At 45.1% G+C, this 6,000-nt stretch overlaps 1 protein-coding gene across 1 annotated transcript in view; it reads right to left on the reverse strand.

The window, feature by feature from the left end:
- Nucleotides 1-5,702, reverse strand: part of LOC103376167 (F-box-like/WD repeat-containing protein TBL1XR1) — a 41,255-nt gene extending 35,553 nt beyond the window's left edge. The window contains exon 1 of the mRNA XM_008306536.1: nucleotides 5,395-5,702. The gene's annotated coding sequence lies outside the window, so the exon portion shown is untranslated. The remainder of the gene's footprint in view (nucleotides 1-5,394) is intronic.
- Nucleotides 5,703-6,000: the final 298 nt, after the last annotated feature.

The raw sequence follows: 6,000 nt of genomic DNA on the forward strand, positions 1-6,000 counted from the left end.
TAAACAAATCCACTGTATACCTGTCACACTATATTCCCCTGAGCTTAATGTACACATCTCCCTCACCGTCCTGTGGTGTCGGGAACAGTGAGGTCGCTGATAAAAAACCTCGCTCGATGGGGAAATGTGCAGATGTTCAGCAGAACCAGTTGCTGAATCCATCGGCTGTCACATCCCACATATCAGATTCCTGCATGCGATCACGTTGCAGCCATCAAAATACTGAAAGGAAATACGAACGCAGCACCAAGATCATCTCCTGCTTACGTAATGTTGCTGCTGCACAAGTTTCAGAAACAGGACAAGTTACGCCTCGAGTGTTAACAGACGCTGTGGAAACGTTCTAAGCTGGCACATCCACCATCACCACACAGGTACCGCCGCCGCCGCCGCAGCCGCCGCAGCAAGGTGAGGCGGCCCGGTTTACTTCCACCGCTCTCTGACGGATTCTGATATCAAAGGAGAGTTTTCGTTTCCTCGTCTCAGTCTGGGAGAATCACTGCAGAGTTGGAAAATAAAAACAACAAAGCAACAAGCGGAAAAATAGGGCTGTAGTCAACCGACGGGAATCTTTTCGACTGAAATCGCTCCACCTGCTAGCCTTATTAGCCTACATACATGTAAAACGCTAGCGTGTGAAATCATTTCAACCCGGTTATTTTATACCAAAGCGATAATCACCAATGACCTGATTCAGCAAACAGCTAACAAAAAACAGAGAGTCGGGTTTATCACCAGGGTGTTGGATTGGATTATGATGTAGCCCGGCGCTGATAAGGCGTGTGTTGTGTATGTTGCCGGGAAAACGCACCGCATCGTCTGATAAGATAGAAACTGGGTCATATCAGGTAATTAATAAGTCATAAATTCTGGCTGGGACACACATCGGTCACAGCGTGGAAGATGTCATGTAACGTGAGAGAATAATCATCAATAATCATCTTTTTGGGGGTATTTTAAGGCGTCCAAGGTGCTGAACCAGCTGATGTCAAACACGCTAAACATCAGTGGTCATGTCCAACGGCCATGTTTAGCTTCCACATATCGATGTCACTAGTCTGAACCCTAACCCATGACTCCAGAACATAATGCATGAATGCACGATTTAAAATGGCACCATTTCTATTTGCAGAATTGGTTTGACTCAGCTGTGCATCACTTGGCCATCAGAAAACTGATCTGCAATTACTTATATAATTGATAAAAATCTTTATTTAAGCACAAACAGCAAAGTCGCAGAGCTGCAAATGTGAGAACTGAAAGCTTATTGGTTCGTGAAGTTCAGCGGATTTTCTACCTTTTGGTTTCGGACGACATCAGATGCCTGAAGCCGCTGTCTTGTGCTTTAGTAACACAGATTCTTCACTGTTTTCTCACATTTCTCAGGCAAAATAATTAACCGAGAACAACTGATAACACAACCCAAACAACAAGAAGGACGTTTGTAAGCCTCTAGCTGTACACAGCCACGCGATCAAAAGAGATCCAGAGCAGAGTTCAGAAGTAAAGACGAGCGCTTTGTCCTGATCTAAAGACTCAAGCTGCTCTTAGACTCGCTCTGACGTCCATTAACGAGACGGCGTCCGAACGTGTCGGCTTCGTGTCTGAAGAGGAACCTCGCTAACTCATCCGGAGAAGTCACAATCTCACCAGGTTGGACCTACTTCACTTTTAACACAACACAACTCTGAACCTTGACACTGTTCCATTAACAGCTTGGCGAGCACGAGCTTACGACTTGGTGACACAGGACTTGGGTGCATATGGTGGGCGACACGACCGTCTGGGAAGTGACACTGTCGGAGCTGCGACCTAATCCCAGCAGGAGCTGCCGTTGGGACTGAGGCAAACAATAGTTTTGTTTTTGATGCGTTATACACCACTTGATGCGCTGCCCGATTTTAGAAAACATGGCACAGATTTGTTGGTGTGTCTTGTGGGTATATCCGACTGAACCTGCGAACATCGATGGCAGAACGCCGTCGCTTCAACAGACTGATGAGGCAGCGATGTCACATAACATCAGACATGTTCGTCAATATAACAGGGTGGCGCACACGCCATAATGAAAGGCAGATTTTTGTTCAAGTCACTTGATCACAGAGCGAAAGACACATCGGGCTCCAAGCTTTAGTTCCACAACGTCCAATATACGAGTGATAGAGCCGATACAGGGCGCGGGGATTCGCTTCATACGCCGAGCTGAACAGTTGTCCCAAAGAGCATCCACGTCTTAAACACGACTTATGCACTAAACAGGCCATTAAAACTACTGAAAGCATCATCGGTGCACCAGCACCAACACAGACTGAAGGGCCGCTGACACATGTGGCGCATCTGGATGTGAGGAAATAACTCGACGGGAGTCAATAGTCAAAACAAATGAATCCTCTGAGCACCAAAACCTGCAAAGCACGATATGTTGTTTACAAAAAATACACAATTTATCAGCCAGAAACTCTAAAAACTGAAAGAACTGTCAAACTTCCCACCGTCCTTGAACTACTCGTGCCGTTCCGTTGGAAAGTTTAACAAATCTAAGCTTAAAATCGACATATTTCATCACAATCTCTTTATTCTACTTGTTCTCCTGTTAAAAAACAAAAACATCTGTGATCCTGGGACTCCGTTACTGACTCAGCTGCCAACATGACAAAACAAATCTGACTTTTCTGCTGAACTGCAGGCTGTGTTTACATCCAGCAGATAGGAGACAAGTACGGAAATTAATTAAAAACCGTACAAGTAGTAAAACATCTACAATATATAGAGCGCAGATTTTCCAAGTAATGGTGACAGCTGTGTTTGGAAAATGTTGCTTATAGGTTTATTCCATTTTTTCACAACAAATATTCAGCTTCTCTAGAGTCCTCTCTGCTACTAGCCACAGTCGTACTGTTTCCATAGAGGTGCAGGACTTTACAGAGAAAAATGAGCCCACAGTGAGTAAAAATGTGACCGAAGCAACGAAATAAAAACCCAGAAACAGCTTGTGGTTCAGAGGGTTAAACAGCCAAACGACCAAAAATAATGCAGAAGTACAATCAACAAGCTCGACTGGCCAAAGAGTCGAGGACGAGGGCCGACCGGAGACCAGTTTACGACCTGCACACCTGTGGAGTTCATCCAGTTCTACACATAATGATATCAAGCATTTGCGTATTCGGATGTGTACATACGTGCACTAGACGCTGCCATGTTTTCGTCTAGACAACGTAGAAAAACAACGTGAGCAATCGCTTAACAAGAACACGGAGTGGACTACAGCTCAAACACTCGGCACTCGGATTGGGCGTCCAGTTTACTGTACCGACAACGACAAGAATAAATCACACCATAACGCATAACAATCACAAGAACTACAGCCAATGGTGGAGCGAAGATGTTTGGCTATATGTTATTTTTGCTTAGCCTGTGTATACATCAAGTTTGTTTTGTGGTTTCGTTGAGTAACCGCGATTTACGTGCGATAACGATTCATTCCACTATAAAACCAACGACACCAGCACCCCGTACACATCACTGTTTACATAACCCACTTCAAATATTTGCTGCAATATGTAATCAGACCAGAAAACGCCACGCGGGCAAAAAAAAGCAAGTATCCGACAACAATAAAGACGTGTGCTGGAAGAAGCGACTACATTAAAGCTCGACTAGCCGGTGGGTCTGTACGACCAGCCGTTTGCTTCCCAGCTCAGATACCGAAGGCTTATCTGGGACCGGTACATTGTGTCATTGAGTTGAGCTTCACAAGGTTGGCAAGTGGCCCTCTTGGGTGTGTGTGAGAGTGTGTGTGAGTGTGTGTGTGTGAGAGAGTGTGTGTTCACCCCTCCCCCACACCGCCCATGGCTTTGGAGCAACCAGCTGTACAGCACTCTAGTAAGCTTTCCATCAAATTGGCATAAAGGTTAGAAAAAAAACAAAAGCACACACACATAATGACAACAGTGAACTTTGGCCCAGTTGTGAATGGAGTGTAAGTTGCAGATAATCAAGGTTAAACCTCAGAGCGAGCTGCTGTGGAGCTACAACACACCAGACTGGTACGACGAGTACAACTGTTGGACACCAACGGAGCTGAAAGTACAGTCTGAGGTCGGGTTCAAAGGCGCTCCGGGTTTTGTTGTTGTTGTTTGACGAAACCAACGCATTTCACCACAATCCAAACATAGAGCGAGAACGCAAACACGGATCCATAACACCGGTTTAAATGGTTTAAACATTAAAATAAATGAAGTAAGAAGTCTGATCTCTGGTTAAACCTAAAAGGTATTATTGGGTTTTATTGTTGTTCTTCTTTGAGAGCAACTCTAGTTTAAGAGATGTGCTCTAGAAACACAGATTATTAATACTGCTATGATGCTTTATTGTGCTCTTTAAATGTTTTATTTTTACCAGTGCATCCAGTCACTCTGGTTTGGAAAGGTGCTGCAAAATAAAGACGATTATTTTTATTATTTTATATTGTTCGTCTTTAGTAAAATCTTATTGTTGCTTTATAGTGTTTTGTTATTGTTTTTTGAACAGGAGCATGTGACTGGGATGAGAAAATGCTACAGAAATAAATATTATGTTCTATTTTATGATGTTTAATTGTCTTTTTTGTTTTGTAAGGCGGTGTGTAACTCTGGTTTGGACAAGTGCAATGGAAATAAAGATTATTATTAATAATAATATTATGTTTACTGCCTTCTTAATGTATTATTTTTGCTTTACTTTTTGTTGTTGGTGTTGCTCTCTCTGGTAAAGCAACTTGTACTTTATTTTGAAAGGTGCTACAGAAATAAAGTTTAACATTATTTTCACCATTCATATTTTTATTGTCCTTTCTGACATCATAGAGTTGCTTTTAAAGGTGTAGCTGCTCTTTTTCTGCAAACCTGCCACATAAATAAAGTTTGTTGTTATTATTACTGCCATCATTATTATTTTAATGCTGCCGTATTGTCCTACTACCGTCACATGGCCGCTTCTAAACGTCTTCCGGTTGCTCTATTTTTCAGTCACCGTGATTCTGAGAGGTTCTGCGCACATAAACTTTCCCATTATTCCAGCGGTGCCAGATAAAGCCCGCTGGTTCTGGTGCTGCTCGTATTATTTCACAGGCGGCGGTAGTTGCAGGAAGCCGGCGCGCGCTCACAAACACACACCGCGCGCGAGAAGCTGCCCCGCGAAACACATGCGCACGAAGCCGCGCGCGCGCGCGCGCGCCTACTCACGCGCCGACGCTGCCCATCCCCCCACCACATCCGAGAGAAAACACACAAATAAACGCTGGAAACGGAGCAATAACCGGCCCGGACCCCGGTACCCGCGGCCGCACGCGCTCACCCCGCGCCGGTGTACAATTTATAACGGCCAATGTGGCGTAAAAAGACGGTAAACACTCACCGAAAGCTCCAAATCACACAAGGGGGGTGCTTCTCCTCTGTGCTCCTAATATGGAATCTCCTCCTCCTCCACCACCGTTGTTTTCTAGCGCTAATTAAACCTCGAAAAAAGCGTTATAACGGCCCTGAGAGCCGGCCAGCCGCTGCTAGGAATCCCCAATGACCGCTGTGTTTTGGATACACGGGCACATATGATGATAAATCCCCTGAAAAAGGAGCTGGATGTACAGTTGGGTCTAGATTGTAGGTTTGCTCGCTAGTAGAGAAAAGAGCCAAACGGTTCAGTAGCAGCCAACGGCTTCAGACTGAAACACAGAGCGGCTGACCCGGCAGGCGAAAATGAGCCCGGCCGGAGCTCCTCTCTGCAGGAAGCGCTCTCCGCTCACATAAACATCAAAATGGGTGTCGCAGTGTGCACACGGATGGTGCTGTCGGGCTGCGGGTTGGCGGCAACTCCTCACAACACAACTTACGACGCCTGAGTTTACATTAATTATCCGGCGATCGCGCGCAGCGGTGAGCGGGGAGCGCTGCAAAGGCTGCAGCTACTCACAGGAAACTACACTATAGATTGTTTTTGTTTGTTTGTTTATATTAAGCCAAAGCT

This window comes from Stegastes partitus, unplaced genomic scaffold (genome assembly GCF_000690725.1).
Source record: "Stegastes partitus isolate 25-593 unplaced genomic scaffold, Stegastes_partitus-1.0.2 Scaffold3689, whole genome shotgun sequence".
NCBI classification, from domain to species: Eukaryota; Metazoa; Chordata; class Actinopteri; family Pomacentridae; genus Stegastes; species Stegastes partitus.